This window comes from Lycorma delicatula, chromosome 9, assembly GCF_047948215.1.
Source record: "Lycorma delicatula isolate Av1 chromosome 9, ASM4794821v1, whole genome shotgun sequence".
Taxonomy (NCBI): Eukaryota; Metazoa; Arthropoda; class Insecta; order Hemiptera; family Fulgoridae; genus Lycorma; species Lycorma delicatula.
In genome coordinates, this window is record NC_134463.1 from 58,420,548 (window position 1) to 58,444,905 (window position 24,358).

A 24,358-nucleotide genomic window follows, 5' to 3' on the forward strand; every position below is an offset into this window, starting at 1 on the left:
CTTCTATAAGCTATTCTAACAAATATTTTCGATACTAAAAGAAATGTTAAATTAATTGTATGGCGCATTTATTCTATTTTTATTTATGCAATTTATTTTATAACTAGCCATCATATCAATGCGATGTTAGGATAATTTTTCATTATCATTTACATAAAATTCTTGTACCGATTTTTTTAATTAAGTAAACAAATTATTGTATAAGCGGGTTGGTTTAATGTTTTTTTTTCAAGAATTTTTTTTTGGGAGAAGGCAATAATTTTAACAATAAAATTAATTCTTACAACAATAATAATATTCAGCTCTACATTTTAAATCTTATTATATGTTTCCGATTTTGAGCCACTTTTTTAGTCATATTCGAAATAGATTTAATGTTATTATTCATGAATTTATTTTTTTTATTATGTTATACTATTAATGTTATTAATTCAGGAAGGCATGCTTTTATTCTTTTATGTGAAATTCTGTATTATAAAATATATATATATATATATATGTTTTTTTGTTTGTTTTTTGTCCCGTATGCGTTCTTGTACCATTCATCCGATTGCGATGAAACTTAGGTGAATTGTTGTGCGCACGCCTGCGAAGGTTCTGAATTATTTTGGACCTCTTAGGTGGCGCTATGGTCAGGATATTTCGAATAATTGATTTATGGTCTGATTTGGCTAATATTCAGAATACGTGTTACTTACATGGAAAGAAATACCTCTACAAAAAATGAACCCGCTAGATGGCGCTGGGGATGAGATATTTAGAAAAATTGTATTTACTGACCGACTTGGTTTATGTTCAGAATATATATTAGTTATGTGAAAAAAAAATTTCTGCAAAAACTATACCCGCTAGGTGGTGCCGGTTCGAGATATTTACGAAAAAACAAATATACAATCAGGCATTCTTTTTCTATATTTTTAAAGGTCAATGTTAGTATGTGTGTCCATTTTAGACTAAAAAGTTACTGGAACAATTTACGCGCAGGAAAAAGGGAAAAGGGAAACGGTTAAATTTTGTGAAGTTCCGTAATGTTCAGTTTTATAATAATTTATCAAACTTTCAATTGTGTTCATTTAATCTATATATATATATATATATATATATATATATATATATATACTCTAATCTAGCAGTAGTGAAGCATTACTGGGTCTGCTAGTAATAAATATATTTATCATGTTTATGAAATAAAGATTAACATAAAACTATAGATAGAATGAGCGTTTGTATTTACTAATTGTTTTATATTTATTAAATATATAATTAAGAGTAAAAAAGTAATAAACTGTATAAAAGGATACGGGTACATCGGGAAGGCTATTTTTTATTAATATAATAGAAATAGTAATTTTACTTTCTTACATTTGGAATTTTGTACGTAAATAATAGAAGTGTGAGTGAAGAATCCATTGTTGTTAATAATATTGTCTTATTTGAGTAAATGAAATATTTATATTGAAAAATTTATCTAGAATGCAAATTAATTTTTTCTACTTTCATTATCAACAAAGGACTAAATAAATTTTTTTTCTGACACTGTTCATTGCTTTAAAAATTTCCTAGATTATCTACTACCAATTAAAAAATTTTTCTTTATTTTGCTTAATCTCTTTCTTAAATATCTACATTATTTCTCAAGTCGCCTGTTCGAAATAATGTATATCTTTACTAAAATAAATTTTTTAAATGACTGGCATGAATCTTTGTTCAGGTGTGCCCTTGAAGAAATAACACAAATAGTAGTGTTTTTTTTTTACTTTGTAACCTAGATATTTACACAACTAAACAATATTGTAATTCAAACGAAATTTCACTGAGAATTTGAACCAATGCATATTACAGCTTATACCAAAATATTGTAATTTTTATTTTGTAATTTAAAATATTAGTTTAGATTTCATTTATTAGATATACTTTTCGTAAAAAGAGCTTGGTGACCATATCAATAATATGTTTGTTACATCAAACGTAGTTAAAATTGGCTTTTATGTAATTAATATATATATATATACGCTCAATGGACCTAGGACTATTAAATTTTTCAAAATAAATTAAATATATACACGAATAAAAGTTTCATTTGACTTTTTACATAGTCCGACCGAGAAGTGTTGGCTGACAGAGTAAAATTTGTCCTCAAATCTTTCCATACATGTATTATCTTAATATCCCTATAACTAATACTTGTAGAAATACATTTACATTAATCTGTGTACTTTATCCACTTTATTTCTTTTATGTGTAATCAATGTGCGTAGGAATCAACGTGTTGGAAAATATCACTGAACCTTTAACCAAAAATTATAAAAATTTATATAATTATTATTTAGATGCTTCTACTAAACACACAAAATCACAGAGACATTTTCACAAAAAATGTGAAAGATTCCAGAAGAAAGAACAAGAGTAAATCCAACAAAGGGGAGAAGAACACTTAGGCAAAATGAAAGAGTACAGAATAAAAAAGAAAATAAATGTCAATAAATGAAAATATTTATCGTAGTCTTGCAGGAACCGGTTCGATTAAAAAAAAGATTTCTCACGAAGAAATGAGATTAATTTCAGGAATTGTTCAAATGAAAATAAATAAAATAAAGTTCATATAAGTATGGTCCTGGAACGTTTCGTTTTTGAGTTATAGGGCGCAAAAAATTTGGCCCTTATTTCTGTTCCAAGAGTAAAATGGAATCATATTGAAAATTATTAGTGTTTAAGTGTAAATTTATTAGTTTCATATGGTTTTTGACATGAAAATTTTACTAAAATAGATCCCAAAACTTCATATACATACGTATGTGAAGAAATTATTTAGAAAATGATTGTAAAATACAAAAAATTGGTGATGCAGAATGCAGTTTTTTTAGGTTTTACATACAATGTTGTTTTCTCCAACCAGTTTTCATGCTACTGCCGGGTAAGTGTGTCTGTAGGCAAATGCAGTTACCGGCTTGCCAGGTCTAACTCACCTATAGACGTAGGTTTGATATACAATAAGGCTTTTAAATTGCCGTTAAACAAAGAAAACTTTTGCGACAAAAATTTACAAAAGCTTTAATTCTGAGAAATATATGCAAGTAATGTTAATTAAAAATGAAGAAAATTTTAAGAAATATGGCTTTTATTACACACAAAAAATACTAAAATATTATCATTTTAAATCAAACAAGAATATTTTTTCATATTATTAAATATCTTGAAACAGAATCAATTATTAAAATTAAATAAATAAAAACTTGTTACAAATTTATTATTAGAATAATTGTGTAAAATCTCTTTCACTGTATTCACAATATTCGGCTCTATTTAAAATTCCCTTAACTCCTTAAAGAGATAGCCTTTTTATGCACTTACATACATATTACATACACACACCCACATAAACACTTCTGTTTTAATATTTTATCAAAAAGGGTTTTTAATGTCTGATGAAATATCACTAGGAAAGCGTTCATACATTTTAAAAATCTGAAACAGTAAGAATAACTTTTAATATTATTGATAATAGTTATTTATATTCGTATATATATATTTTGTAACAAGACCGGTATAACGGACCTGAGTAACGGATTACTACCAATTAAGAAAAAATTTGTAGAAAATATAATGGAAGGAATTCAGAAGGGGCTAAAAGGAACCCTTTTAGTAAAGGTAGCAGATCAGTTTAACAAACGTCTTTTATAATACTTCCCCACTGACACACCTAAACAGATGTTCTTCTAAGAGAAGAGTTATCGGACCCAAGTTAGGAATGCATGGAAACGAAAGAGGTCAGTCGATCGTTGTCACGCTCAACTGGGGTCTGGTCCGGCAGGTAATGAAGATAGAGGTATAAATACTCCAGAAAAGACCAATTGAAATTAGTTCTGCGAATCAGTCAAAGCGAGATGTTATGACGTCAGTCTGAGAGATGAGGATCTGCGAGGTGAGAGTTTTGCAAAATCAGTTTAATCAAGACGTTATGTCAGTCTGCGAGATGTGAGTTCTGCGATATGGCAGTCAACGAGAGTATTCTGCGAGGAGGTCACTGAAGAAGTAAATTTCTAGGCGTACACTTTCGACGCGATTAAGATGACGTCACAAGTAATTTTAGTGTGGACAGTACATGAAAACAAGAAATGGTTCAATGATTTACTGTTAGACTATAATTGAAAGAGATAGTGTACTAAATTTCATTCATAAACTGTTAGGGTAATTTTATTTGTGAGCAGCAAAGGTATTTGCAGTGAAAGAACTTTATACTTGTCTTTTCTATCATACTATTGTTGTTAATACAAGACTAGTGGTTAAAAGTGTTAAGACTAGCGGTAATGCTAATGTCTTTTTGGGACTGAATTCTGCTTTTTACTATTTATCTACTTGTGAATAAACCCTGGCGATTACTTTAAATTCCGTTTTGTATGTAATCACTGTTTATTATTATTATTTTAATTAATTATTATTATTATTATTATGGTTGTGATTTTTTTCCAGTGAGTCTGAGAAACCCCATTTACGGGTGAAATATTGGACTTGTTAACAGTTTCCTCTAGATGTTATTAAGAAAGCGTATTTGTGCCTACGCACTACCGACCAAACCTCATATCTCACCAATTCTCCCCTCCCTGGTTCGGGTTTACAATTAAGCATTGCACGTCCCGGGAGGTACCTTTGGGCCAAAGGGATCCAGACTTTCTGTGCTTCATCATCGTCGCCCATCCACGCAAGCGCGGTTGAATGATGGCTGGCGCAGAGAGCTGTCTTTCACTCTCCGACCCTCCGGTCATGTTCTTCCGCCTCAATCTGAGGACTTTGTACTGTGGTACTCTCTAGTAGATCCACCTGGAAGCATCCATCAGTTCCTCTCTTCCCGGACTTGTGGTTGTGATTATTATGATTAATGTGTGTTTATTTTTGACATTTACTATTATTATTAATGTTTTCTGTTGTCATTAATATTGTTCTGATTATTATTATTATTATTTGTTTAATTATTGTCGTTTACTATTATTATTCTTATTGCCATTATTATTGTTATTAATTTGTCTTGTTTTGCGTATGTTTTTAAACCAATAAATTGTAATTATATAAACATCTTCAATTGTCAATCTCTCAATATCCTGATCAAACCGCGAACACGCGACAATATATACAAGTACATCACTATATACAAAAATTAGACACCATTTAATATAAATGAAAAAAAAATTAATAACTAAATAAATAACACATAAAACATTACAGAACGGGTATTTTCAATACCGCTGTCTAAAAACTATTGTTTGAAATAATTTCAGTAGGAAAACGAAAAGTTAGATTTAAATAAGTTTAAACTATTTAAACTTCCAATTCAGGCTACTCATCAAGATCATTTAACTCGCCCCTTGTGTAGTATTAGATAAAATAAAAATTTATCGCATGAAAGAAAACAGAGAGAGCTTTCAGTCAATCAAAGAAAACGTATTGTTTCTTAAATTAATATCTATAAATCCTTGAAATATTTTTTTCTAAAGCGGTTACATTTTATTTGTCTCATTTAAGAAGATAACGGTAAATTACTTCTTTTTTATTCTCCCTAATGTACTTGGTATCACTTATTTTTGTTTTTATGCCTTTTCAAGGCGTGAATTATTTCTCATGTTTATTAAAGTTATGGCACTTAATAGATCTAATAGACTGACATTTCTTCTTATCCCCAAAATTTTTAAAGATAATTTTTTCAACGATTTGAATCTAATTCTGAATGACAGATTCTTATTCACATATATATATATATATATATATATATATATATATATATATATATATATATAAAACAGGCTTTCATTTAATAGTATGTAAATACAAAAAGCTTTAAACATTTTATAAATAACATTCGAAAAATAAAGGAATTATTATTACTTGTTGCGTCACGATAAACTTTTGATCTCTATTTTTAGATTTTAAGATTCATTGTTATTATTATGATATTTTATCTTAATCATCATGTGTACTAGCATAGTGTAAACCGTGATGATATGCATATACATTTTCAAGAATATTAGCGTACGATAATGAATTGTACTGAATGGTGAAGACGCTTCGTTATGGGTAGGTATACCGTAATCATTTAGCATACAGTATATTAGATGCAGAATGATCTGACAATGATGATGATACTATGGTCATCATTTTGTTCCAGTTAAACACCGTATCACATGTTAAAAGATATATACTCTTTTATAATATTGTTGTTCTGTTAAATACGATATCTGATTAAACTCGACTGTGTTAAAAGCTATGTTAAAGTAGTAGTACATAATACTTATAATGTAGTATAAGAATACTGAATGTTTTGGTTCGTGATGTTATCCGGTGTACATCTCATCGTTTTTGGTTCCCACGCGATGGATCACCGTCAATAATTGAATTGATATGAGCATGTTCAATGCAACGTAATATAATGTTTTGTAAAGTGTTATAGCTTAACATGAATTTGACCGTACAATTATTGTTCACTCTATTCCGGAAAACAAAATTTGGTTAATAATTTTTTTTAATGTTTCATATAGATATGTATATAACTTGGTTGTTTTTTAATCTGATCACTTTATCTTATTCGATTATCGAAATACTATGAAATTATTTTGATCCAACTAGTAGATTAAGTTACTTTATAATGTTTTTTTTTTCAATTACTACTTGCAGTTCATTCCCTTTAAAGTTTATACAACTTAAAAATTAATCAAAACGTTAAAAATATTAATTGATTTGCTTTTTACACGACTGCCTAAAAAGAAGTGTAATGTATTTAGGGTGTATGTATATATGCATGCATGTATGTTCCACTGCAGCAGCTCAACGACTGAACCGATTTAAATGTATGCTCCCGCTTTGGAATCCTTACGTTACTGGAAGTGTCATAGGCTCTATAAAAAAAGAAAGAAAGAAAGGAAGTGTCATAGGCTCTATATTTTTTTAGAAATTTAAAAAATAGAAAGAAAAAAAAATATATATATATATATACACCATATACAAATAACTCAGTAAAATCAATACGTCGAACTAAATGAACAGTACCATTTCCAAGGCATAGACAACCGGAAGTTTATAATACGAGGGCATTTTAGCATTTTAACCAAGTCATATTGGCATAAAGCCTTCACTGATCTAATGGCAGTGGTCCGAAATTTAGGGGTTCCGCACTTCTACATTACACTATGGTGTAATGATCGGCTCTGGCCGGACATCCCATTTTTTTTTATAGGTTTTTTGGCAATCGTGTTTTTTTTTCAATTTTAACAGTTTAAAACTGTTTATGTTTAATTAAAGTACGAAAATCACATAGAAATAGTTGTATAAAAAGATTGCATACAATAGGGTACTGAACAAATATTTTGAATTCTCCATGTTAACCAATAAATTTCTTTATCGCTTACGTAATTGGTAATTTGTATTTTTATAAGTGTAAAAAATTCGATGTGGACACCACATGACTTCTTTGTACAACCATTAAATTACATATACACATTTTTTTTAAATGAAAAGTACATAAAATTTGATTTCATTAATAACTTCTGATTTTTTTTTTTTTTGTTTTTTATTGGGTCAAAATAGTTACATATCCACCACGCTTCTGTAGTTAGTTAATTAGTTCTTAGATGGCGCCTCTGAAATGCTGTATTGAAATAAAATAAATAGAATTATAAATATAATCTAACCACACTTAACCTACGCTCGCTTCGCTTGCTAGTCGAGGTTAGCAAGCGTAGGTTAAGTTTGGTTAGATTACACTTATAATTTTATTTATTTATTTACTTATTTCAATATAGCGTTTCAGGGGCGCCACCTAAGAACTACCTTTTTTTTAAACTAAGAACTACCTAACGGAAGCGGGTAGAACGGATTTTGACCTTTTTATTGTTATTGTTGAATTATTATTTATTATACATTTATATCAGAATCAGGGGGTCAATAATTATAAATAAATCAATATATTTAAATAATAAAAAAATAAAAAGGAAATGAAGAGGGATTCGAACCCGATGTGGTTTCTCCTTGTAAAATCCAAACATTTCATTAATTAAAAGTTTATTTGGGTATAACACTGGAGCCAGTGAAAATTAAGTACCACTTATGATATATCGTTGAAAATCTCTCAATGAGAACTTATTACTGCAGTTAAGAAAAAGTGCAAAATTCAAATTTTTGGGATTTTTTTGGACTTTTTGGTCAAGTCGATTGCCTTTACTTCGTACAAGAAAGTAAAAAGCAAAAATTAATTTCGTAATTTATTAGAATTTAAAAATTGTATTATAACTATCTTATAAGTAGTAATTTAAATAATGTACTTATTTTTGTCTTTTATTTTATAATATATTATTTATAACATTTTTTTAATACAGTTTTAAAATGTTATACCCATGAATATATTTTTTTAACTAAATTCTAAAATTATCCCACAAATTAAAAAAAGACAGCCGAAAAATATGTAATTAAAAAAACTGTAATCCGCTATGTTGATATTAGAGGTTTTATAAATAAGAAATGTTTAATGGTGAGTTATATAAAAATAAAGCTATTCATGTAGGATTAGATAAATAATAAAATAGACCAATCATAGAAAATTTAAATGGAAAAAAACAAAAAGTTGATTCTATTATAAAATTTCCAGTCTAACAAATACAACTTCTGGAGAAAGTAACATGCAGAATTACAGGAAAATAAGTGTATAAAAAAATAATCGAAATGTTTTTTGCTTAAACTTAATTACTTTAAGTATAATTATTACCATTCTAACTATAGACATTTTTTTTAAATTCTACAAATTACTTTCTTTTGAAAAAAGATTTTTTAGAAAAATATTGAAAATTAAACTAGTTTATAAAATTAAAAATGGAAAAAATGAATTGAAAAAGGAAGAAGTTTGTAGCATAAACATACGAAAGAATGGAGTTACAACATAAAATTTGCTAGTTTCATAATATAAAGCCCACAGGGGTTGGTCTAGTGGTAAACTCGTCATAGCAAATCAGCTGATTTCAAAGTCGAGAGTTTTAAGTTTCAAATCCTAGTAAAAGCAGTTACTATTATACGGATTTGAATACTAGATCGTGGATGCCGGTGTTCTTTGGTCGCTGGGTTTCAATTAACCACACATCCAGGAACGGTCGATCTGAAACTGTACAAGACTACATTTCATTATATTCCATACATATCATCCTCATTCATCCTCTGACGTAATACCTTACGGTGGTTCCGGAGACTAAACAGAAAAAGAGAGACTTTGGTAATGTAAAATAGTGCAGAACCAAAAGATGCAAGAAAAACGAGACTTTTTATGAATAAATTTGTTCAGGTTTTACAAAATACGTTTGGATTAAAATGTGAGTGTAAAATAAAACAAAAAATTAGGGAGAATCTCATTAAATTGAAATTAAAAAAATCAATTAAAAATAGTATAACAAAACAATAATTAGGAAGAATATCGTGAAATTGAACTGAAGGCTGCTGACTAAAGTACGTACAGAAAGGTAATAGCAGTTACTCTACCCGTGTCAGCTGTTCAATATCGCAACGTAGTCTTAGCACAACCCATAAGCAAAGCTGTTTGATGCACAGCATCGAATCACATATCGAAAACCTGCGTGGTATCCAATCACTAGTCGATTGAGAAAGTTCTATTATTAAAATAATACTTTTACCTTTTTTTATTCAGATGGTTACTTTAAAGAATTTTTTTGTTCAGATCAGATCATCTTATTATCTTGTCATAGGATTTCATATACCATCTTTCTCTTATTTAATCTATTCTATATTATAACTTATTATTTTCAAAGTTCAGCTAGATAACGAGAATAATTTAAGGTCAAGATTCCTTTTGAAAGTAGGAAGAAAGAAAATTTTACGCTCATGTTGAACGCTAGACATATTAAGCAGGCGGACTAACCCGTATCAGTTGCTCTAGCAATATTGGTTGTTGTCATAGCAACAAGGCACCATCATGGCAGTTTCAAGCATACCATTGTCCAATCATTACACATCGATTACGTACCTTATCCAATCGCTAATCAATAAGAAATACTGTACTGTTTAAGGAAATAAGTAAGATACTTTACTACCGAATAGTCTAATAATAATGACCCACCGAGTTGGTGTATTGGTGAACTCATCTTCCCAAATCAGCTGATTTGAAAGTCGAGAGTTCCAGCGTTCAAGTCCTACTAAAGTCAATTATTTTCACACGGATTTTAATACTAGATCGTGGATACCGGTATTCTTTAGAGTTTGGGTTTCAATTAACTACACATCTTAGGAATGGTCGAACTGAGACTTTGTACAAGACTGCACTTCATTTACACTCATACATATCATCCTCTGACGTATTATTGGAACGGTAGTTACCGGAGGCTAAACAGGAAAAAGAAAGAAGTCTAATAATAATGCAGTCAAGTCGGACTTGGCTCTATCATTGTCAGGTTGATAATGTAGTCCGGATTATGATTGGATCACTTTCGTTGTTCAACTTAGAAAATATATAATATTGTTGAAGTCAAAATTGACATTGTAAAAACCAAAACTATTAATTATATCGTTTAATTTTCAAGGTCAACTTATGAAATGAAGCAGTTTAATTTTTAAAAGATAATAATATAATAAATTTGCAGTATTTGTATACTTTCAAATGACTTCAATTTTTTTACAGAAAAAATAATACAACCTTTGGATCAAACGCATAAATATTTGGATCATTTTGCAAAAAAAACGCTATTTCATTTTCTAAATAGCGTTAATTAAATTGCTAAATAATAATAATTAAATAATTATTCTAATATCAGTCTTGATAGAGTAGAGTATTAAACAGAAAAGAAACTGGTAAAAAGTATTGATTTTTATCCGAGCATGACATAATTGAATAAAGTATTAAGTGAAACAGAATTAGGTTTTTGTTAGTGTATTAAATTACCAATAGCTAGTTTTTATAGATTCACGTGTATCCTATCAGTTGATTTTATTTTTCTGTGACGAAATAATCAACATAAAGAGAGAGAAAAAACAACGATAAAATAAAATAAAATTGGAGGAAGTTGATTGTTTCACATAGAAGGTGATTCATTGAAATGTAATGATAAAGTATACCTAATAGAAATTTGTGATAAAGAGTTAAAAGGATAGATGATGATGATTTTAAAATGTCTGATTGGTTCCAGTACTTCCTTTCTCCTTTACCGATCGTTTATTGTGCGTGTTACGGATGGTTACTATCTATAAAACTACAAGACTTTGTTCTTTTATGATTACCTACTTTCGGTTCGATTCAGTTTATAAAGAACGATGATTTTTTTGACTGGATTCTGTGAGAGCAGTTCGTTTTTCGAAGATCAGTCATTTAGTTCTATGGTATACTGTATATACAACGTAGCAGCAGGCTGAGTCGGACATCTTCATTCCAGCCGCCCTCACCTTTTCTTTTTCTTATGTTACTTCTTCTTCGTCTTCTTCTTCTTCTTGGTCGTCGTCTTACGTTAGTCGTTCACAATGAGCTTGCTTGGCTGGCTTCAAGGTCGTTTCATCCAATTAGTGTCTTCCATCCAACAACTGCATTTTATGTATTTTTTTACCAACAAGTAAAATACTTCATCACCACAGCTTGGATAAAATTTTAACTTTTTTTTGCTTCTTTAACGATATTGTTAAAGCATTACTTTATATTGTATACAGTACTTTTTATTACGAGTTTATTCTTGATATTATTTTTATTTTCATTATTATAATCGCTTAAACGAAACAAGAGATAAGTAAAAATTGCATAAACAATTAAATTTATTACTCACATACTTACTATGCGGTATCCGTTAAAAAATGTATCAAATAAAATTAGTTTTAATGAATTTAAAAAAATAAATATTTCCCAAAAATCCCTTATGTCTATATTAAAATAAAAAATTCCTCCACAATAAATATTTAAGTCTATGTAGAATTCTTGGTAAGCATATTGTATTTTCTTTCTTTTTTCCATTTTTCAACAGTATTTAACTTATTTTTTTCAAATAAGTAATACTACGTAACTTATTTTTTAATTAAATAGAAGAATTTACAAGCTATTAAATAAAACCTTTACCATCTAAAACTCGAAATGAAATCTGCCGGTTGGTTTAGTGGTAAACTCGTCCTCGTAAATCCGCTGATTTCGAAGTCGAAGTTCTCAAGTTCAAATCCTAATAAAAACAACTACTTTTATTAGGATTGAACTATATCGTTGATACTAATGTTCTTCGGTGGTTTTTTTTCCTGTTTAGCCTCCGGTAACTACCGTTTTAGATAATACTTCAGAGGATGAATGAGGATGATATGTATGAGTGTAAATGAAGTGTAGTCTTGTACAGTCTAAGTTCGATTATTCCTGAGATGTGTGGTTAATTGAAACCCAACCACCAAAGAACACCGGCATCCATGATCTATTATTCAAATCCGTGTAAAAATAACTGGCTTTACTAGGACTTGAACGCTGGAACTCTCGGCTTCCAAATCGCATTCACCACTAGAAGACGCTTTCACCACTAGACCAACCCGGTGGGTCCTTCGGTGGTTGGGTTTCAGTTAACCACACGTCTCAGGAATAGTCGGCCTGAGTTTGTTCATGACTACATATTTACCAGTACAGTTATACTAATAAGTCGCTAATGACTTTAACTAATGATGCGACTATAAATAAAAGTATTACAAAAAAAACAACTGGAAATGAATTTGTTTCTTGGATTTTTAAATTTTGTTACTTCTATCAACAAGAAATCTCGTTATTGAATTTATTTTTATTGTATGTCTACTAGATTTTTAGTTTTAAGACCAGAAGTATTTTTCTGATACATGTAAATGAGTAAAAATAGAAAATTTAAGAATTGTATTTTTTATTCCAGATTCCATTAAAACAAATATAAGGGTTAGAATTGTGAACAAAGTAAAAATTATAGATAGTTGAATCGTTGTGGGAAGTTTCACTAATAGGAATATTTTATTCTTTCTGATGGTTTTGATGTAATTTCTTGAAATTAAATAAAAATTAATGAAATAATATTATAATTTTTTAATATTATGAGAATCATAAATTTTGTCCATTGTACATAACATTGAAAAGTTAAAAACAATTTGTTATTTATATACTGCCTCTTCTCAGTAGGGGATTATGCTAATAGCAAATATTCTAATGATGATGGGTAAATAATACACATACCATTTAACTGTGTAGAATAAAAAAAATAACGGGAAACCACTTAATTTCCCTTAACTTTCTTCATTAGGTAGATTTCATAAGAAAACTACCTATTTTAATGGGTACCATGATTCGACTTCCGGAAAATTTCGATATATCTTTGCGTTTCACATTCCCCAGACCCCAAAACAACCGTCAGCTCAAAAGTTTATACATTTATACATATATATATATATATATATATATATATATATATATATCTGTATATATTTATTTCACTTTCTTATGGTCAGGATAACTACTGTAATTTTGCGCCAATCACTTTCAAATTTCTTAAAAATAACTCGTCCCAAAATCTCGGTCGAGTTCATTAACGCCCAAAACCGAACCATGAGAGTGGAAATGAGGGGCTTTTTCAACAACAAAAAAATCGCTGTAACTTTCTTATTAAGTAAAATATCGAATTCGTTAAAAGTTCCTACTATTTTTTGGATAATTTTATGTAAGTAATGTTTTTTTGATTTCACCAATTTTTTGCTAGTAATGACAGTTTTGTGTGATAAATCGCTTAAAACCATTCCAGTTTTAGGTATCTAACATACGATACTAACCTCAAAATATCTTTTTTTTTTAAGTATTTTAATTAAAAAAATACGAGTTTTGCTAAAGATGTTTAAAGAAATTTTTTATTATAATTCAAAAATTGTTTATTAGTTTAAAACTATTTTAACTGGCTGATGTACAAAATTTTTTGTTTAATTTTTTAATATTTTTCTTACATTTCATCTCGAGCGGTTCAGGACTTCATCATATAAGAATAAACAATATAAAAATAAACTTAAATAAAATTGTACATTTTTTTAATTATATTAATATTACGTATGAAGTAATAATAATTTCATAAATACGCGGGAAGAATAATTTAAAAAATAAATTTATAAAACGTGTATGAATTTAAAATTTAATTTTTATATTACTTGTTCTATGCAATTTAATAGTATTTATTTATTTTATAGTAAATATATTTAAAAAACAAAATAACTTATTAAAATAATTACTGAAAAAAGGGTGCAAGTGAACAACAGCAATAAGAAAGCTAAGCAGTTTAAATCTATAAATGAAAGATCAGAATGAAAAGAGAAAATAAAAAAGGATTTTTTTTTTAAATTAGAAGACTAATATATAATAAAACATGATATATTAATGTTCAAATACTATTTTTTGCTTCAGTTTATTAAACAAGAGTGAGTTTAAAAATTAAAGGTAGTTAGAATTGTGAAAGAGAAGCGTTAATTACGAAAACGTAAAGAAGATAGAAAATAACTTCTATCTTCTTTGAAATGGTAAGAAAAAAGATAGAAAATTAAAAAAAAGAAGAAATTAAAGAAAAATAGATGAAGAAGAAGGAAGAATAAATAACGATGTATCAAATCAGAGCAGGTCAAGTTGTAGCAATAAACAGCAATCTATACTCACAGTATATTTTATTACCAGATTATTAGTTACCATACCTTTAGATTGGTAAATAATTAGCGCTGACCGAACTTTAACTAGAGTTGAGTTCAAAACAGTTATAAAACACGATTGATTATAAGTACACTGTAACATAGTGTATAATAAAAAATAATATATTATACTGTTGCTTTGTTTATTTATTTTTTGTTTATTTTAGGTAGTTAATACCTGTTGAATAAATAAATAAATAAAATTGTTTGTTTTGAAAGCGGTTATTAGTTAGGTTTTTTTATCATTTAGTTTCTTTTTTTTTATTATTTTTTAAAGAGTTAATTAATATTACCTCTATTTGGGTTAGGATCATTGCCCTTATTATGTTTTATGAAAAATGTGTTTATACCCCCTTTTGTATTAACCTTTTCAGATATAATTATTGTTTGTATCTTACTTTATATAACCATTTTTATGATATTTTACTTTATAAATTATTACGTTTAGTGCCAATGTAATTTTTTTAATTCTACAATAACTTTCTATTTTTTTTTTCGAAATGTATTTCAGTTGTCTTTATACAATTATTATTTTTATTTTAAGTGAATCTAAAAATTTATAACAGTCATAATTCGTGACCAAAAAAAAACTTCCCTGACTTTTTTAGATTATAGTTCCCGTAGAATTTTTGTTCACGTACCTAAACTTAATTTTACTGGACAATAGTTTTTTCTTTTATTCAAAATTCAATTACCTATTATTAAACAAAATTTACATAAATAATTTTTGATTTAAATGACTTTTAATAAATTAAAGAATTCTTCAATAAATTGTTTTTCTTTTTATATCATAATCTAATCTAGTACTTACGGTAGTTAATTTATGTAATATTGTTTCCTTTTCTCATTACTTCCTTGTACTTCCTAGAGAAGTCGTCCTTGTACGAAGTACAAGGAAGCATTGTAATCGCGAAAGATTTATGTTTTCACATTTCAACGGAAATATCCATTTTGACCATCCCTGAATTCATTTTCACTAGTTTCAGCGTGACGTCTGTACGTACATACGTATCTCGCATAACTCAAAAACGATTAGCCGTAGAATGTTGAAATTTTTGATTTAGAACTGTTGTAACATTTGGTTGTGCACCTCTCCTTTTGATTGCAATCGACTGGACCAAAAGTATCCAAAAAAGCCCAAAATCCAAAAACTTTGGATTTTTTACTTTTTCTTAACTGCAATAATAAGTCGTTATTGAGAGATTTTCAACATATATCATAAGTGGTACTTATTTTAATTGGTTCCAGAGTTACAGCCAAATAAAATTTTAATTAATGAAATATTTGGATCTTATAAGGGGAAGGCACATGGGCCGATTTCATTTCCTTTCTTTTTACTTATTTTTTTAAATTTAAATATATTGATTTATTAATAATTACTAACCTCTGATTATAACAAAATGTTTACAATAAATAATAATTCAATAATAATAAAAGATGCAAAAAAATATAATAAAAAATATAATATGTAAAAAAAATATATGTAATTTAATAGGCGTACAAGGAAGTCATGTGGTGTTCACATCAGATTTTATAATTTTTTATTATAAATAAATAACATTAGTATATCATTAAACTGATATTATTATATGGTAAATTAATAATTCTAATTTTTTTTTTGATATTTATTTAATAACATTATGAACTATGCATATGTGCATAGTTAAAGAAAAGAAAAAACATAAATGAGTAATGTGCTGAAATTTTAATTACAGTAATAAAATTCTAAGAAATGATTTCAAATAAGTTGTACATTACTTGTTTTATTTGACGTTTTCGTTATAATAGCTAAAGAATATGCATGCGTCTGCCTTGGTGTTCGTTCGTAAAATCTACCACCCATATTTAGATGAAAACAATTTGCACAATATTAAGATGAGTTTTTTAAAAATTAAAAGAAATATTCGAACAAAACATAAATTCCTCATGGGTATTTTAAACTTAAAACTCAAGTGTTGCATTAATTCATTCATTTAAATTCCAGATATATTTGTCACTTCGACAGAAAATTTTTTTTATCTACTTTTATTTTCCTGGTATCATTACTCTAGAGTTATGCTACACGAAGGAAAATGGTAATCACTCAAAGTACTGGGTATGGGTTTTTTGCATTCTCGATGTTTTATGACTCAGGTATCCCAAAACACAAAAAAAAATGGTGGTGTAATGTACGTACGTACGTACATATTATGTGCGTTGGCGTGGTTGGACTTAATAACTTTTGAATGGATAAACCGATTTTGATGAAATCTGTACAGACTCGTGTATATGAGAAAATCTGATGGTAAAATTTTGGGGTTAATATCTCCAAAGGGATTTTTTTGGGATCAGTTTTCTCAAAATTTTACAAACCCCCTCTTTATGCTATGTTCAGTAAATGCGTGCATGCTTATCTAATTTGGGGAAAACTTTCCTATTAATTTTGGAGAAATTTATCCCAAAATTACCCCTTCCTTAAAATTCAAAACAACTGTATTTTTATTTATTGCATATTTTTTAACCGAATCTGTTTTAATATCTTCCTAGTCATAGTCGTAGTGCAAGAGATCCCAAAAAAAATTTAGAGCTGATCAAAGTTTAAAAATATCAATTTTTTTAATTTTTCGAAAAACATTTTTGGCTTTATTTAAACTTTTAAAAGCATTATAAGTTTAAATAATTAATTTTTAGTAATAATATTACAATAGAATTTCATTGCAATTCACTCCTTCTCCAAAAAAAAGAATCTTAGGTAATTTTTTATTGGTTGTACACTTTTTAGTGGAATTTTTTTTATTAAATATGTTAACTAAACTTATTTATTTAAATTTTTTTATTTTTTGTTTAAAAAATAGAAAAATAACCTACAAGTTACGCCTTATTTTCTCACAACTGTTTCACTTAAAGCTATTTTTATCCAGGTTATTCTTTATTTTATATGTTGATTTGTTTTAATTATTTTTTTATTAAAAAAATACTCTAGTTAAAAGCATTAAAGGAAACCCCGCACTAAAGGCTATATATATGTAAAACAGTTTTTTATATAGAAGAAATACTATCACATTAAAATAATAATAAAAAATAAGAAAGAATACAACTAAAGTGGATGATTTAATAAATTTTAAAAAAGAAAAAATTAATAAAATACGTATTCATTTTTTTAATAAATCAAATGATGAATTTATAAATAAAATAATTGATTTCTGATGAAATTAATTTATCTGGTTAGTGGATAGTAAATAAGAAAATATTTTAGAGTAAAAAAAAATAAAAATAAAACATATGTTGGTCTCGAATCGCGATCAAAAACTATGCTTCAAATTTATTTAATTACTGATGCAAGACTCTTTAATATTCATTAACTGTAATTCTGAGGAATATTTTTATATTTTTTTATACATCTTACGTTTAAAAAATAGACTAGGAATAGAATTGACTGATATTTAAAATGGACCGAGATATTGATAAGATAATTTGTGTAAAAATATTAACGACGAATGGACGGTATGGGATTCAAGAAAAGAAAAAATTATCAGCACTTTTTTTTTAATTTATTTACCCACGGTAGTGAGACGTAGATTCTGTGGAAGGAATGTTTAAGAAGAGTTCAAATGAAATGAACTCTGAAATAAGGTTCTTACGATCGGTGAAAAGTGTAACTATAAAAGACAAACTTAGAAATATTCTGATAAGAGACGATTTGTGTAGAGGGGAAACGGTAGTTGAGAAGGTTTTGCGGTAAAGAAAAAGATGGAAGGAACACATGGAGAAGATTTCGGAAGATAGTATACCCTTGCAGGTCCTTAATTATAGACCAGTTGGAAGAAGAAGTTTGGGCAGACCGTGAAAAAGATGGAAAGAAGCTAGAACAGACATTATATCTAACCCGTAAATGTAAAAAAAGAAGAAGTTATTTACCCAAATATTATTTACATAATAGATGATGAGTTGAACAACCTCATCATTTTTTACATTCCTTCATTGTAGTCCTTCCTTTTAGATGCACTTGATCCAGCGGTCAACTAGCTTGTGTATTCTCTCAAAGAAGAACGTTTTGGGTTGCTTGCCTAACCGTTTATGCACCTCTTCCCGCACTTCTTTGCCCTTAGAAAATCGATGACAATGATAGTCGGATGGTGCCAAGTCCTGGTTTTAGGCAGGGTGTCCCAGCACTTCGAAACCCAGATTGGTAATGATTTCAACGGTTTGGCCGGCTGTGTATGTGTGTGTGTGTGTGCATGCATATCATGCAATAACAATTTTTTTTGCCAGAATAGGCCTCGGCGTTTGGTGCGAAATGCTGGCTCAAATTGCTGGCCACTTGCACATTGATTTCTACGCTACATTATCGATGATAATTTGCCGGTTTGCCAGTATCACACTTGGAGCTTGCTGAATCCTTCCATCAGTGGTGAAGATTGAGAGGCCGTTCCTCTTCGTTAGTCACACTTATCCGGCCACTTTTAAACTTTTCAATCCATTTGTACACACTTAAACGTGATAGTGCACTGTGCCCGTATTGTGTTGTAAGCCTCTGATGAATTTCAACCCCTGGCACACCATTTCTCTTTGTTCGTCCTTGGTATATACTGCTAGAGGAGTGGGCATGGTTATACTGAAACAGAAAAAAGAAAAATGACGCTATCAAGATCAAACTTTGATAAAGTTACCTCAATATTACCAACTCTAAGCGTGTATCTGCGGAAGGCAATATGAAAAATCTAAAGATATGTGTTGAAGGCTGTGTTGATTATTTTTTGACACACTATGTAGCCGGATAGACAGACCACCAAAACGACAAAGATTTTGAATTAGAAAGAAAACTATATTTTAAGTAAATTTATTACTTATGACCAAAAAATATGGATAATATGATATAATATGCGAGAGGGAAAAGATTAGTCTTTTATGATGTATGTAATTAAGAAATAACATAATAATTTATTACCAGCTAACCATAACAACTGACTCGTTTCATTCGAAGGTTTTTATCGATAACCGTTTTTTTTTTTCCATTTCAAACAACTATTCAAAGGTAATGCATACCAAAGTTTTTCTCTCGCTTTCACCAAATGGTAAATATTTCTGCCGTTTAGTATTGTAGTTATATACGTCTTCCTTCTTACAATAAAGATTACGCGTGAAAAATTATGTTTTATTAACTTTGCAGATTGATAAAAATGTTGGATATTATTAAGGTGAATTTGAAAGTTATCAAAGACTCTAATCGAAGAAATAATTATTACTAGCACTCTTGTATCATCATTAAAATTCTCCTTCATTACTAATCCATGTTGTGGAAGATCGATGATATAAAATTTAAATGAAAAAGGACATAAAATTGAAGAACACCGTAATTTGTATTAAAAAATATACAAAATCAATTTAATTTGGTTGAAAGGAATGGAAATGTAGGATATATATATATATATATATATATATATATATATATATATATATATATATATAAATTATAAGATGTATTTCTTACGCAACTTTAAATTTTTTTTTTATAATCCAAAAACATACTCAGAAAAAATCACTACAAAAAGGAAAAAGATGTACTGATTTAAATATTGATGAACTAGTTTGGGATGAATAGTAAAAATGCTTATTGAGAGCTGAATCTTTCAAGAAAAAAAAATAGCTGTGATGATTGTTTACCTTCGGTAAAGGATATATATATATATATATTATATATGAACATTAGTTATAATCAGTTAGTGAATTAAACTACTCGAGTGGATGAAAATCATTAACTGAATTCAGGTTAAAACGCTTCCATATGAACTAAATACATATGACGCTTAACATATAAATATCAGATTACATAATAGTATTTATTTGGCTTCTATTAAATCAACCGAAAAATATCCTATAATTTTGTTTATTGTCTTATTTTTTTTTTAAATTATATTTAAACTTAGCAATTTTTTCACGGTTTGTAACCGGGAAAAAATATTTTAGAATTTTTTATTAAGAAATTATTTAAAAATTTATTAATCTATTGCAGCGTAATCATAATACTTAAGTTATAATATTCTCAATTGATTCAATCACTGGATCAGTTATTGAGACGTGGAGCAAGCAAGTTGCTTTTATTATTATTGTTATTATTATTATTGTTGTTGTTCTTTTTAACCACAGAGAGCGAGCAGTTCATGTGGTTGTTCTAACCTACCATCGCTCTTAATAATTATGGAATTCAAGAGAGGAAAGTCAGTACCCAACAAAGAATGAAAGAAAGAGATAGAATGATACCGAAGGTTAGATAAAAGAGAGGATGAGGAGGAACACAGAACCTACCGTGTAATTTAACTCACTTATTTATTACACGATTGTATCTAATAACTTAATTTTTCCCTCCCCACTTTTCTATCATACCTTTCCACGTACACACACACACACACACACACACACACACAATGTACGTGAATATATATATATATATATTACATGTTCATACACACACGTGCATACTCTCATCTAATCTCCATTGTATTGTATTTCCATGATCAAACCGTCAGTAAATTGTATGGTTCTTTAATATAGTTATTTACTTATTTATTCTAAAATTTCTTATTTACGTTTTTAACATTATTTTATTAAACAATATATATTCTTTAAATTATATTTTATTATTACAGTTTATAGACTTCCTTTTAATATTATTTAAATATTTATTTGTGTTTTGTGTAACTAAATACCTAAGTGTTAAACATTCATTGTTAAATTAATTAAACATAATAATTATTATAAAAACATTTAGAATGTAACGGATTTCATAGTAATTTTGTTAATACATTTTTTCCCCTTCATCCCTTTCATAATAATAAATAAATTTCATAATTATAAACTTTTGAAACTGTAGGTTTTTTAACCTTTATAACTCACATGTACATATGTATCTCGCATAACTTAAAAACGTTTAGCTGTAGGATGCTGACATTTTGGATGTAGGACTATTTCTTAACTGCAGTAATAAGCCCTCATTGAGAGCTTTTCAACGATCATAACTGGTACTTATTTTCATTATTCTAGAGTTATAACCGTATAACATTGTAAATAATAAAATATTTTGATCTTACAAGAGGAAGGCACATCGGTTTAAATCCGACTTCATCTCCTTCTTTTTAACATTTTTTTTTTTAATTTAAATATATTGATTTATTAATAATTATTAATATTTGAATGTAAAAAATTTTTACTATAAATAATAATTCAATAATAACAATAAAAAAATAAAATATGAAAAGAAATCAGAAGTTTTAGTGATATAATATTTTATGTACTTTTCATTTAAAAAAAAAAAATGTGTATATGTAATTTAATAGGCGTACAACGAAGTCACGTGATGTCCACATCATATTTTTTAATCTTTATAAGTTTCTTTTACGTTTAAACTTTAATTTTTTTTCTTTAATAATATTAAAAGTAATAATTTACATATACAATTATACATTAAACCGAAATTTTAAAAAGAAACTTTTTTAAATGGAATTGAATTAAAAAACAATTCAGGTTATATTTGAAGAAAAGTACGGGTATGACTTTCGGTCGCATGGTGGTTGTGATGGGTGAAAATAACTTACCTTTACGTCATAAGGTATGAGGACTCCGAAAATACCATTCACTTAAAATCGAGTTTCCTTATATACATATATAATATTTTATGACTCGAAGATCTCCAAAACCACTGGATCAAATTTTACTGAAATTTAGATATTCTGTACTATATATGTGAAATTTTGCATGTGAAAATTCGATGAAGATTGGTTGAATTGATCTTGAATTACAGTCGATTTAAGGTCGAAAATATTTGAGCGAGACAAGTTGGAAGCGTGATTCGTTATGATGATGCATATTGGACGGTTGACATTTCTCTATCTGTGTTATCTATTTTTAGTAATATTATTCGGCGTATTCAGGTAGTTTTACCTGTTTTGAGAGTTATGATGACTGGATATGTGTTTGGGGGAGCAAAAGTAAACAAAATAAAATAACGAAAAGTAGATTTTTTTATAATAATGTTTTTGTTGAAAAAAATACTGTTTGGATATTGTGCTCTTTCAAATTAATTTGTTTTCTCGTTGTTATATTTATTATACTAAACTGATTGTAAATAGAGTTAGGAGTTAATAAAAAGAAAGTTATGTTGCTATGAAAAAAAAAGAAGACAAAACATCAAAATTTCTGATGTAAGGATTCTCTAGCCCGGAAACAGCTAGAGAACCTTTATGAATATTAATTAATATTTTTATAGAAATTGTTTTTTTTTTTCAGATTGGCATGAACCGGTGTTATTTGATATCTCATTCGTAAAAACTTTTTATATTTTTAAATGCGTAAAAATATAATATTTATGAATTAATTCATAACAGTATATTTTTTTATTTAACATTTTAAATTTAAACTACTTCTTTAAATTTTTACTAATAATTCAATCTCTATCGTTGTTGAATATCATAATGTAACTTTTAGGTGACTTAACATGAGTAACCAGTCATTCTTTGAAGAGGTATATCCATTTTTTAGTTCCTTGTACGAAGTAAAGTAAGTATTGTGAGCGTGAAAAATTTCGGTTTTCAGATTTCAACGGAAATATACATTTTGACCATTCCTGCATCCTTTTTCACTAGTTTCGGCGTGTCGTCTATACGTACGTACGTGTATATCTCGCATAATTCAAAACCGATTAGCTGTAGGATACTGAAGTTTGTGTAGGGTCTACTCGTAAATCGAACGTATGTATTGCACTGTACTCAAACGCTTCTGACTGCGAAAAAGTGATGGCGTCGGAAACTATAAGTCGGTCTTCTCGCGTAAAATTGCGCAAGAGTTTTTTTTTAAATGTAATTTGGTTTCATTTTTTGTTGAATCTTTTTTATTAACATTATTTCAGAGTAGCGTAATTGTAATGTAAGCTTTTTAACCAATCTCTACACAGAGTGGTAGCATCTAGGCCGTTCTTCCGGATGTCCCGGGTTAGAATCCCGGACAGGCATGCTATTTTTCATACGTTACAAAATGTCCATTTCGTATTCCCACGGCACAAGCATGCCAGCTTATGTGGTGATTAAAATTAATATAATTATTAAACATATTATTTTATTTTTAAGCATAATTTTTAGTTTTAAATTAAATTTACTATGAATATTTCATAATCTATTGACTAATTTTTTTTCTAATTTCTAATTGGTCTTCAATAAAATTAAGCTTCTTATAATTTATTATTCTAGTATGTATATATATATATATATATATATATATATATATATATATATATATATGCGCGAGCGCGCGTGTGTATGTGTGTACACGTACATGTATATGAAAATATATTATAGTACCATACAGTTCAATGACCTTTTCCTTCTTCTCTCCCGCCCCTTTTAACAAGTTACAAGTCACAACTTCTAGCCATGCTCTATATGTAGACCGGAGTTATTTTAAATTAGATAAATGCAAACTGATGATCATAATGACATCGATGATGATGATAGATTAAGAATAAAAAAGTAAATAGAAAATGATTTTCAAGTGTTAATACATTTCAGGATAATAATCTTTGTATTATAATACTATTTATATTAGCCGCTTCTAATCATCACCAATTCACTTAGCAATTAATTCAAATAGAAAGTAGGTTATACAGATCGAGCGGAAAGTTTATATAGCTCATTAATGTAAATAAATATGTAAATAGAGA

The 24,358-nt window shown here is 28.1% G+C and overlaps 1 protein-coding gene and 1 long non-coding RNA gene across 3 annotated transcripts in view; one reads left to right on the forward strand and one right to left on the reverse strand.

Annotated features, from left to right (window-relative positions):
* The window catches only part of ci (transcriptional activator cubitus interruptus), a 752,653-nt gene that overhangs the window by 513,177 nt on the left and 215,118 nt on the right, over positions 1–24,358 (forward strand). The window lies entirely within an intron of this gene.
* Positions 18,164–24,358, reverse strand: part of LOC142330299 (uncharacterized) — a 97,329-nt gene continuing 91,134 nt past the window's right edge. Inside the window, exon 3 of the long non-coding RNA XR_012757756.1 lies at positions 18,164–19,264. This is a non-coding gene — a long non-coding RNA (uncharacterized LOC142330299). The remainder of the gene's footprint in view (positions 19,265–24,358) is intronic.